This window comes from Castor canadensis, chromosome 14 (assembly GCF_047511655.1).
Source record: "Castor canadensis chromosome 14, mCasCan1.hap1v2, whole genome shotgun sequence".
NCBI lineage: Eukaryota > Metazoa > Chordata > Mammalia > Rodentia > Castoridae > Castor > Castor canadensis.
In genome coordinates this window covers 17,528,874-17,541,981 of record NC_133399.1, presented here as the reverse complement: position 1 = coordinate 17,541,981, position 13,108 = coordinate 17,528,874, and the positions used below count along the sequence as shown (strand labels likewise).

Sequence of the window (13,108 nt, the reverse complement as noted above, 5' to 3'; positions counted from 1 at the left end):
GGATTGGTAAAATCTAATGTCACTCAGGGCAGCAAGCCCTGTCCAATTAGGAACGACATAAGGACTGCCCAATCAGGAACAGAAACTGAGGGACAGAGGCGGGCTTAACTGATATTGGGCGGGTCTTTAACTGAAACTCACTGTCAGAGATCTTCTAGGAATTTTCTGCAGGCTTTCTCCTCTGTCGAGGATGTTCAGGTGGCTTTGTCACACACTGTCGCCCTATGAATTCTCAGACTCAAGCAGGTTATATGGAGGACCTGGGGCACCCTAACACCAAGAATAGGGCATGCAGGTCAGAGTCCTAAAGGGGAAGGGTGGCAGTTTGTCCAACGGTTTGGTCTCCTCCTTGGGGTTGGTGAGTCCTCCTGTAGGGCAGCTGGACCGGGTTTCGCCTCGAACTTTGGGGGCTCGAGGGGCGACCTTTAGCGCCTTCTGGCTGTGGGAGGGGCTGTCAGGACAAGGCGCGTGCCTAACGCTCTCCCTAGTTATAGACGACGTGGAGGTGAGCGGGCATGTGGATATGGTAGGATCTGTGTTTCATGCACAGCCCAGGCTGTCTCCCTCCTGTTGGGTCCACCTGTTTCTCCCCAACTTTACAAATATGTGGAAAGCAGTCCTAAGTGCAAACACCACCCTAACCGTGCCTCTTTCGTCTAAACATAAATCCCTAAAAATCATCCTCTGAGCCCATATTCCACTACACTGTCTTCTCCTTTCCACGGAATTATCAACTATTTGTTGCTCGTGTGGTAATTCTAACAGACAGCATTGCATCCTTTATCCTTTTCAAAGGGTATTACATATTTTTCTGTTTGTGCATATTGCATTTTAGAGGAAGCCAGAGAACAGTCTCTTGACCCCTTTTAGTTTTTTTTTTTATATATAAATTTCTTTCTCCTTTTGTGTTGCCTTGGCACTGGCACCTGATCTGAACATTTGGGTCATTTTTCAGCTCAGTGATGGCCCAGGGCTTCCGAACTGACTTACTTCAGGTGCACACAGCTGCCACATGTCTGTTCAAACCCCAGTACCACAACAAAGTAGTCACTGGAGGACTAAGCCAAACACCTCTTAAGGGATCTGTCCTTCTTCAATGACTTTGCACATATAAATCCTTCTGCCCCACATTGATGTCCCTTGTTTGTTGTCTGAGATTGGTAGGACATATTTTAGTTTATTTTCCCCAGGGTTAACAATAGGAAACTTACATTCACATATCTTATTCTATGAAATTTGTGTGTATTGTGATTACTTGGTGTTTATAATTTCAATATTATACCCTAATAATGTACATTAGTATCAGGTAATGATGGCTAAACCTATTCCTACAATTGAGTAGAATATAGGTTAATTTCATATACACACATTCAGATGAGTTTATAGTTTGCTTTAATTTTCTTTATTAAAAATTGTATATGTTGACATTTATATTGATTTTTTGGGAAAAACTAAACCTTGTGATGAGCTTTATCTATACACTGTGTTATGTAACCCAGTTTTTCATGTGCCTTTTTCCATTTATATTTTATACTACATTCACAAATTTTGTGAATCAAAAAATGTCCACATGTGAAACAACATATGCATATGATGCTATGTGAAACTGAGGTGGTGCTAACATGCCTTGTTGTACTTGATATATAATACCTAGAGTGAGGATAGACTCTACAACATGTCCACATTTTCATATTTGCCTCTTATTTATTTATTTATCTATTTTGGTGGTACTTGGGTTTGTACTCAGGGCCCATGCTTGCTAGAAAGGTGCTCTCCCTGTTGATCCACACCTCCAGCCCTGTTTGGTGTTGCGTATTTCCAAGATGGGGTTTCCTGACCTATTTCCCCAGACTGCTCTTCAACTATGATCATCGTGAACTCTGGCTCTTCAGTAACTAGGATGACGGCCTGATACCCCATTGGTATTCTCCTTTAGGGTTTGAGAAAGGATCTTGCTGTGAAACCCAGGGTATCACAAAACAAACCATGTAGCTCAGGTACCTGAAACTATTGATCATCCTACTCAGCTTCCTGAGTGTGTAGTGTCAGGACCCTGCCTCCATATCAGCTTTGGTCAAAATCTTTACTTTGTTTGGTCATGCATACTCACTTCTACACAGTTTTTGATGTCCTTGCATAGTATTTTGGTTGTAACAAAGTTTAGAGTATTATTAGGCAAATACTCTACCACTTGAGCCAGCTCCCCTGCCCTCCACACAGACATCCAGCGATTTTTGAGTTGAGCTCTGTCCTTGACATATTAACATGATTCCTTGAACTGCCTGAAATGGTTTCCATGAAGACATGGAACCAATAGCTCACTGTTTGCCAGATACTAATTATTCTAGATGTGTCCGTTGGGTGCATAATGAGATCCTGACGTGTGTTGTCTGAGCAGGACAAAAAGTTGTCAAAGCAGCTCTTCAGACCTGAAGGGCTGCTCAAATCTCCAATCCAAGGACCAAGGGTGGGGGAATTTATTGAATGAATTGACTTTCTATTAATATTTAATAAATAACCACAACTCACACACTAAAAACTACTGGGTGAGGTTCAAAGTCACATCCTTTCTGTTCACTGTACCTAAAACACTGGGAGAAGAGCAGGAAGAATGAAACAAAACAAGATATCTTATTCAATTCACGAGAAGTCCACATGATTCTGGTCTCAAAACATTCATTCCCTGACTTGGTCATCAAACTTTGTCTCTTCATTCATGTCTTTGCCCATAGTCACTGAGATGCAGAGATGAATTATTAATAAGGGCAATAGCAGAATAGGACCACGCCTCTGGATTATCAGTCATGCCACACTCCTGGCTTTAATTCTTGTCTTAAAGTTGTATTCATAAAAGAATAAACATTACAGTACTGACACTACTCTTACTTTTAAATGCCTTATCACATTGACCTTGGCTTCTGTCAGGGTAATTATGACTCTGAAGAGGTCAGGCACTTGTGGCTCACACCTGTAATCCTTCCTACCGCAGAGGCTGAGATCAGAAGAACTGCACTTTGAACCCAGCAAAGAAAAATACTAAGACCCAATCTGAAACATACCTAACCCTAACAGAAATTAAAGAGTACCAAGGTGGGACCAAGATCCACATTCCAATATGGGGACTCCTGGGATCTGTCCATGGGCTTGATCACTTGCATGACCCACAGTGCAGAGTCCAGGAGAATATGCCTTCCTTTACTACCACTGTCAAACTTGCTGAAATCCAGAATCTCATATCTCACAATTATTTTCATGTTACACTACTCAGAAGGCTGTATGAGCTTCTAAAACCTGACATTTAATAACAACTTTTATTTTCCTCATCATTCTGGAACATCTAGGTTTTGGATGGGATTGTTTCTCCTGAGATCTCTCTCCTTGTTTTGCACATTGTTGTTTTGATCTCTTTGTTTCCCTGTTTATCTGTGACATTCTTTAATTTCCTGTTATAAGGAAAGTACACTAATCAGTTTAGGTCCCAACTCCCAATTAACTGAATTTGTATTGGAAAAAAATATGTCGAAATGATTGTCCAGTCTGAGGTATTATGGTAACAGATGCAATAAGCCCATGTCTTGGTGATGAAGAAAAGACTGCATGATGCAGAAAGAAGACTTCCAGAAGCTTAGCTTACCTCATAAGTGTTGCCATAGTAATGCATGTGGCACCTTAGACTTTCGGCTTATAGATGTGCACATGTAGCAGATTGGTGCCAGGCAGGTTGGGGCAGTTCGTGCAGCTGGGTAGCAAGCAGTGTGTTTTGCACTGCTTTTGGAGGCGCTTCTGTGTGCTCTGTATTTTTGCCATAGTTCTGATTGGGCATTACCCGATAAACCAGTCTTTGACGTGCAACCGAAAAAGAAAACGACAATTTAAAGGTGCCTTAATCCAGTAATATTGCTCCTTTGACATCAGCTTCACGTTGCCTCTAAAACTGTGTGTTAAAATATCAACGTGAATTTTTCCGGGGGGACGCAATTCAGCTTATAACATATACTAGCCTCCTTCTATAATTGATAATTCGTTATCATCTTCAACTTGATTCTTCTTCATCTGTTCTATGATGAACTAAGTCCTCCCTCCCAAATCTGGAGCCTAGAACTCTTCATTTTTATCTGTCTCAACAATGCAGTAATGGATTGGTGAGACCTAATGTCACTCAGGGTCTCAAGCCCTGTCCAATTGGAGGCACGAGATGAACACGGCCCAATCAAACCCAGACACAGAGGGAATTGGGCGGGCTTTCATGAGGTTCTGCGGGTCTTTAACGGAAACAACCTGTCAGAGATCATCTGGGAATTCTCTCCTGCCTTTTGTTCAGGTTTCTTTGCCACAGCCTCTGTCGCCCTGTGAAATGTCAGACTCAAGCAAATAATAGGGAGGACGCCTTTAACCCTAAAAGCAAGGATAGGGTGCGCAGGTCAGTATCCTGAAGGACAAGGTGGCAGATTGTAAACAGCAGCGTATGTCTCCACACCATGTGATCGTTAGTCCTCCTGTAGGGCAGCTGGACCGGGGTCGTCTCTGGCCTTGGCGGTTGGGGACGCGACCTTTAGCGCCTTCTGCCTGGGGGAGGGGCTGTCAGGACAGGGCGCGGGCCTAACGCTCTCCCTACTTGTGGATGACGGGGAGGTGAGCGGGCATGTGGACATGGGAGGATGTGTGGTCCATGCCCACCCCAGGCTGCCTTCCTCCTGTGGGTCCACGCTTTTGTCCCCAACTTTCCAAGTAAGTGAAAAGCAGTCTTAAATACAACCACCGTCTCCTCCTAATCCAGCGCCTCTTTTGTCTAGTCATAAATCCCTAAATATCCTCCTCCTATTCCTCATTCCCCAACACAGACTTCCACTTTCCACAGAATTATCAGCTATTTATTGCTCATGGTACACTTATAACAGACAATACTTCATCCTTTTAAAAGGGGTGATTAATATTTAACTGTGCAGATTTCCTCTTTCTTGTGGATCTTAGAATTGTAGGACCAGTTTAACATATAGTAAAACAAATATTCAGGCATTTTGTCTGTCAATGGATTGATTTCATAGATAAATTCTAGCAGAGAGCAAAGAGATAACCAAAAAATAAGCTTCCCATCTGTGCCCAGAAATGTATTTTTCTCTATCCTTCCTCATCAACTTCTATTCATTATCTACATTTTATATATATATATACATAATCATAGTATATGTATCTATCTCCTAATTTGTCATGTTATATGCAAATATATGTATGTAAAATATACAATAAATATTTGTCACATCTAACTTAAGTAGCTTATAGAGATTGATACAGAAAAGGAAAACTGCAGCCTTTGTCAGGTTATTTTTTGTTGTTAAATCTCCAGGGAGATAAAATATGGCAATGAAGTGAATTTGATCAAAATACATTATATGCATGTATGATGGTGTCACAATGAAACACCTTTGTACAATTAATATATGCTACTTTAAAAAAGAAAGTCAGCATTTCTTATATCAAAGTTTAACTCACTTTTGATTTCCATATTTGTGTTATTGGTACTTTTAGGAAATTACAGGCAAATAATCTTCTAACGGCAAATTATCTCACAGTTTGCATTATTTATTCATCTTATTTGTTTTTCTATTTATGTGCCTAATATGATGCGTGATTATGCAGGTGGACATGGACCTCCTCTATTTCTTCTGTACTCAGTGGAAAAGCTGCCAAAGATTTTACTATGAAATAAGTTGTGTGTCTCATATTTGGGGAATATTATTTCCCAAATTAAAGCTTTTCTTGCATTAAGAATTGGTCAGAGTATTACAAAGATAAAAATCAAATTGTTTCTTGCTTTCCCTTTAAGTGAGGTTTTTCATTACTTTTATACATTTCATTAATGATGTTGAATTTTTGTTATTGAGTAAAACCTTAATTATTCAGTGTGTGTAGGAGTTTTTATGAAATCATTTATTTTTATCAGAAATAGTTTTCCAAATTATAAAAGTATATTCCTTTGTGCTCATGCTTGTTTTCTCTTTTGTTCACCAAATTTTAAGAAAGATAATTAATTTTATGCCAGTCTACAGCTTAAGAGATATGTGTTAAATAACTGTCACTTCATTTAAGTATACAAATACCTTATGAGTAGAGTCCACATTTGCAGATAAAGAAACAAAAATACAGACAACTTGACTAATTTGTCCAAGGATATACATTTGTTGGGGAAGCAAAGACACTGTATCTTGTTAATGTGACTCCAGTAACAGCAAAATTTTATTTCTATCCATACTAGGTTGTATTTTAATCATATTCATGCCCCATTACTTTCTAATCTCCTTCATTCCCACTTTTAAAATGAATGTTTCAGTATGCTATTTTCATATACACATATGGTGCATTTAAATCATATTTACCCCATTGATTTGTTTTCCTTCACCCCATCCCACAGGTAAACTCTCCCTCTCACATTCACGTCTTACTTATTTTTAGATCTGGATTATGCATGTGGTTGCTTTCTGACCTTGGCTTATCTCATTCTAAATCAGGATCTACCATTCCATCAATTTTCCTGAAAATGGCATAATTTCATTCTTCTTTATGACTGAATAATCATTAATTGTGTATATATACCACATTATGTTCATCCATTCATCAATTAATGAGCATACAGGCTGATTCAAAAGTTGGATGTTGCGAATACTGCCATAATTAATAGGCATGTTCAGGTATCTCATCATATGCTTTCCTAAATACTTTTAGGTTGTGTCCAAGACTGGTAGGGCAGGATCATATGGAAGTTCTATTTCTAGTTTTGATGTTTTTGCAGAACCTTTCTTCTGATTTCCATAGTAAGTGCACTAAGTTCTTTCTCAACAGCACTGTGTAAAGTTTCTATTTTTTTGCATACTCACCAGAATCAGTTGGTTTTTGTTTCCTTGATGACAGCCATTCTGAAATCAGTGAGGAAGAATTTCAATGTAATTTTTATTTTCATTCCCTATAAGAGGTAGACACTAGAGACACAGAAAGTATGTGAACAAAATAATAGCAGAAAATTTGTCAAATCTTGGGACAGTGATGAGAATTCTGATTCAGTAGATTTTTAGAACTAAACAGATAAGAACAGCAATGAACTTCTCCATGTGTGTTATAGTTAAAACATCAAAATTCATGAAACAAGGGCAGAATATCAAGATTCCACAGAGAAATTCCAACTTATATACAAATACAAAACCATCAGAATTACAGCAGATTGCTCATAAGAAACATTAACATAGAAGCACATGGGATGGTATGTTTGCTGCCTTAAAGTAAAATAACTGCCACCATAGAGAACTGTTTCTAACTGATATCCACATAATTGAAGGAGAAACAAACATGTTCATGATAAAATTAGAAGAATTCATTACCATTAAAGCAGAATCTTTGAAGATACTTAAAGGAATCCTAAACACAGATGAGGAATTAAAACACAATCATAAGAATATGGGAAAGAATTCTCATGAGAAAAAGTAGATAAGCAAATGAGTATAAGAAATGAATTAAACAGTAAAAAAATAATGAAGTAGGTATTAGTACAGATCTTTAACTAATATCTCTGAATGATTGGAGAACTGACGGACTAGATTAATAAACAAGATGCAATCATTTGTTGCTTACAGGAAAGAAATGCACGTCCATCAAAAAGACAAAGACTTAAAGTGAAAACATGACAAAGGATATTCCAAAAACATGGAACCCCGAAACAAGCATATGTAGGTCAACTCATATCTGACAAAGCAGAAATCAAACTGAAATTAGTTGGGAAAGAAAAACAAGTGAAAGAAATTCCCTTTATCAAAGGGAAACAAGCAATCAATAGGTTAAAACAATTGTAAATATATATGCTCTGAATATTGGCACATCCAATTTCATAAAACATACACTACTGGATATAAAATGATGGACTCCCTAACAACTTAGCAACTAATTTTAACTATCCTTTTCTCACCACAGATAGATTGTTTGGGAAAAAAAATCAACAAAGAAACTTCAGAATCAAATGGACTTAGTGGACACCTATAGAATATTCCACTCATGAGCTGTGTAATATACATTTTCCCTGCAATAAATAGAACTTATTCCAAAATTTATCATATTTTAAAGCATAATGCAAGCCTTCAAAATGGAAGAAAAATTAAATAACATCTTTCTTTATTAGAACCAGAGGAATAAAATTGCAAAGAGAAACTACTGAAAAAGTACAAACTCATGCATATTAAACAATTTGCTTTTGAATGACAAGTCATTGAAGAAATAAGGGTGAAATTAGAAATTCTTAAAATGAAATGAAAATAAAACACAACAGAATGTATGAGATACAATGAAAGCCATTTTAAGAAGGAACTTTATAGCTATTATTGCCCACATTAAGAAATCAGAGATCTCCCATAAATAACCTAATTATACACCTAAATGTCATTAGAAAAAAAAATCAATCCCAAAATTAGAAGTAAAGACATAAGAACTATCAGAGCTGAAATTAAATGAAATGGAATAATGCAAAGGATCAATGAAGCAAATAATTGGTTCTTTGAGAATATAAACAGGGTTAACAACCCCTTGGCCAAACAAATAAGAAGAACAATAGAGTAGATACAAATTAATAAAATCATAGTTTAGCATGGTGTCACATGCCTGTAATCCCAGCCATCAATACCCTATATCACAAAATTAATAAAATAAAATATAGTAGATGAAAATGGTAATATTTTGACAGATACCACTGAAATGTAAAGAAACAACATGTAATGAAACAAAATTATCCCATATCACTACCCATCTTCACTATACTGCTTGAAATCTTAACCATAAGAACAAAGCAAGATAAAAAGTAAAAAGGATAAATATAGGAAAGGTTCAAGTCAAATTATTCCTGCTTGTAGATGATTTGATCCTATACTTTAGGATGAAAGTGGAAGATTGTTGATCGATACTTTCAACAAAGTAGCAAGATACAAAATCAACACACAAAAATTAGTAGCTTTACTATATACCAGCAATGAACTCATGACAAATGAAGCCAGGAAAACAATCCTATTCACAATAGGCTCAAAAATGCCAGGAATAAACTTAACCAAAAATGTTAAACATCTTCACAATGCAATGTGTAAAGAACTGAAGAAAAAAATGACATCCTTTGTTCATGAACTGGAATAATGAAGATAAATAAAATGGCCAAATTACCAAACTTGATACACAAATTCTTTGCAATCCCTACCAGATATCCAAAGGCTTTCTTCACAAAAAAAGAAAAATGAATCATAAAATTCATATGGAAATACTAAAGACCCAAAATAGACAAAACTATTCTGAGCAAAAAAGAGTATTGTTGGAAGTATCACAATACCTGACTTCAAACTATTCAAAGAAGCGATTGTCACAAAACCATCATGGTACTGGCAAAAAAACACATTTAGACCAATGCAACAGAATAGTAGATCCAGAAATATCTCCAGCACAGCTGCATCCATCTGATTCCAGGCAAAAACTGCTAAAAACATACATCAGGAAAAAAAGATCACCTGTTTAACAAATGGTGCTGCAAAAACTTGAACCATGTTTGAAATCAGTGCATTTGTTGTGACCAGTCAAAACAATCCTCAATAAATTTCTGAATGAATGAAAATTTTCACCAGCATGCATTAGACCACTCACACCAAACTTAAATAAGTGAATTAATTTAAATGTCCAAAAACCCCACTATTCAATAAACCTCACTCACTGGCTGAGGAAGGCATCAACACACAATTAGAGAAATAAACTCATTTTCAGTCAATAGTGCTGTTCCTGGTGATTTTATCCCTCTGTGTGTGTGCACACACAGAAAGAAAAATTTTCTTTTGTTAGCAGGTTATATTTGCACAAGGGGCACATTGTGACATTTACGTAAAAGCTTACAATGTAACTTAGTCACATTTTTAAAAAATTTCTCTCTCACAACTAATATCAGTCCTGGGTTTGACACAACTCTCCTAATGCACTGTGATGCCTTCTCTCCATTGGTTTTGCTTTTGTTTGAGAGTGGTGGGGATTGAACCCAAGGCTTTACACACATTAGGTAAGAGCTCTACAATTGAGCTACATCCTCAGCCCTGCTATCCTTTGCTCCCTAAAGCACATTCACTTCTATCTATACTTGAAGGCCTGTATCCCACAGGGCTCCACTCCCAGGGGCTGGGGAGCAGAGAATTCTTCCTGGAGAGAAGGCATAACCCTTGCTCCATATAGTGAGGCCTCAGAGAGGAAACCAGAGAAGACTCTGAGGACAGAGAAAGGTAGAATCTATATTTGAAAAGGCAAATGTCTGCTGGGAAAAACAGAATGTAGAGTGTGATTCAGGCAAGAGGGAAAGAGTAGGCAGAATAAAACAGAATAGGATGCCCCTATTCCTCCTGATCTCTCCTTAACCCCTATGCTAGGCTGACCTCATTCATTTAGCAAATCAGAAAGCCAGGCTGGACAGTTACCTTCTGCTCAATATTGTCAGGAGACATGGCAAGATATCCACAGAAGGAACCCTGAATCTCTGTTGTCAGTTCTGGGCAGTAGATGAGTACATGAACTTGAGATTGTATGTGTGTTGTCGATGGAGGTGGTTCTGGAATCCAGGAGCTGAGTCAGGGGCCCATACTCTGTGTTCAAAGCTGCAATTTTGGAGCTAATCCTGAATAGATGAGGGCCCTGAGACAAAAGGGGGCCCAACCATCACCCTGCATTGTGAAGTCTTCAGAACACAGGGCCCAGTAGGGTGATGTCATAGACCACTGGCCCTCACCTTTCCCTGTAGGCCCTCTAAAACCTGCCTGACCTGGCCTCTTCTTGTTGCAGCTTTCCACTCCAGTGAAAAGTGGTCAGCCTTGCCAAGCAGCCTCAACAAGCCTCCTGAAGCCATGGATATAAATTGTCCCCAGTTCCAGGAGCCCCAGCCTTCCCCAAAGGCCCCCATTCTTGACCTGAACCCCAGCTCAATCTTGGTGAAAAATTCTGCAGCACAGCTGTAGGACTCAGCAACCTCTGGAAACTCTGGCTAGAAGTCACCTAGATTCTTTTTTTTTTATTTCATGTCTTTATTCAAATGTAGATTCCACATATAAAAGAAAACATTCAATATAGTTTCCTGCAAATAACATGGTGCCCTGCTTTATACCTGAATGAATCTCCATTGTGTATATACAACCCACTTTCTGATCCATTTGTGTGCTGATGGGCACCTGGGTTGATTCCTTATTTTTTTTTTCATTTTTCTTTTATTATTCATATGTGCATACAAGGCTTGGTTTATTTCTCCCCCCGCCCCCACCCCCTCCCTTACCACCCACTCCACCCCCTCCCGCTCCCCCCCTCAATACTCTGGCTAGAAGTCACCTAGATTCTTGCATCCCCTGTGAAAAGAATCAAGGCAGGACACAGAGATGTAGTGAGGTAGATAATGTAGTTTATTTTAGGTGAGGTATGGCACCATAAAGTATTGTTCCTGCCAGGTGGGGTGGAAGACAACAGTGTGAGAGCTGGCACTGGTGCAGCCCATCCATAATGGCATTGTAGTGGACTGGGTAGCAGCCGACTCATCTGGTGCCATATGCAGGAGCATGACCTCCAAGTGGCAGCCCACACCACCTTTTGCTCTTCTCTGGTCTGCCCTTCAGCACAACACCTAGTGCAAGAAGCTGCTGAAAATGGCCCTCTAGTCAATGTGCTCACCAGCCATGTATGTGGTGCCTAGTTTGGTGTTGTCACTCTATTCTTCACAGGCATGTCAGTGAGCTCATGGTGGACAATGGCCATGAGGTCAGCAACATGGTGCCTGTCTAAGAGGGCTACAACCTGCCTCAGGCCATGAAGTTCTTAGACCTGGCTGGGAACAATCTGACCATCTTTCTGGCAGAGTTGCTGCTGGGCTCTGGCTTCTCACTGCGACAGCAGGACCTGGTCACTATGGAGAATATCAAGCATCCTTACTGCTACATGGCTTTGAGTTTCCATAAGAAGCAGGTGTAGCTGGATCAGGACTGCTGGAATTTCCTGAAGCTGCCTGAGAGTTGGGCTGTCATGCTGGGCAATGAGCTGTTCCACTGTCCAGAGTTATTTTCCATTCCCTGGAGATCCCAGGGCTGTAGCCTGTGGACCTCTGCATCATGCCTGAACAGAGCCTTTGCAAGGTACTCCAGGAACACCACCCTCTAAGTTGCCCAGAACATGCTGCTGTGTGGAGGTTCCTTGCTCTTAACCCAGTTCATTAACTTCATGGTGGAGCTTCTGCATGCTCTCCCCACGCAACCCATGTGGTGACTGCCCAACTTGCCAGAAATTTCTCCATGTGGAACAGGGCCTTCATCTGGCCTCCCTGGACACTTTCAGTCTCCACTTCTGGGTCTTGTGGGTCCAGTATGAGGAACAGGATCCTACATCATATATGACAATTGCTAATGACCCAGGGATCAGGTAGGAAGAGAATTGGGGAGAAAAGCCTTCCTACATACTCAGCTTTGTCCTATTGTCCTCTAACCCACTCTGTCTACAAAGACTCACCCAGATGCTTCTTAGGTTCTGAACCCAACCAAATACTCACCCCACTGAGATTCCCCCCGAAACTTCCCTGGCTTGTATCTGTCCAATAATATATCCCATAACCCATTCTCTGAGACCCCAATTCTATTTTTTTTCATTTTTCTTTTATTATTCATATGTGCATACAAGACTTGGTTTATTTCTCCCCCCTGCCCCCACCCCCTCCCTTACCACCCACTCTGCCCCCTCCCTCTCCCCCCCTCAATACCCAGCAGAAACTATTTTGCCCTTATTTCTAATTTTGTTGTAGAGAGAGTATAAGCAATAATAGGAAGGAACAAGGGTTTTTGCTGGTTGAGATAAGGATAGCTATACAGGGCATTGACTCACATTGATTTCCTGTGCATGGGAGACCCCAATTCTAAATCAATGTCTCCCATAACCAACCTATAACACAAAACTCTCTTCTAATCCCATCAATCAGGAATCTTTAGCTCAAACACACAAATACAAGGCACCTTAACTTTGGAGATGCACACACACACATGATCTCTCCAGACACCATCAGATTCTGACCCCTAATATGATCAACATGACA

At 39.5% G+C, this 13,108-nt stretch overlaps 1 pseudogene; it reads left to right on the top strand.

The window, feature by feature from the left end:
• The first annotated feature begins 289 nt into the window (after positions 1-289).
• Positions 290-12,291, top strand: LOC109679768 (actin-like protein 9; annotated as a pseudogene).
• Positions 12,292-13,108: the final 817 nt, after the last annotated feature.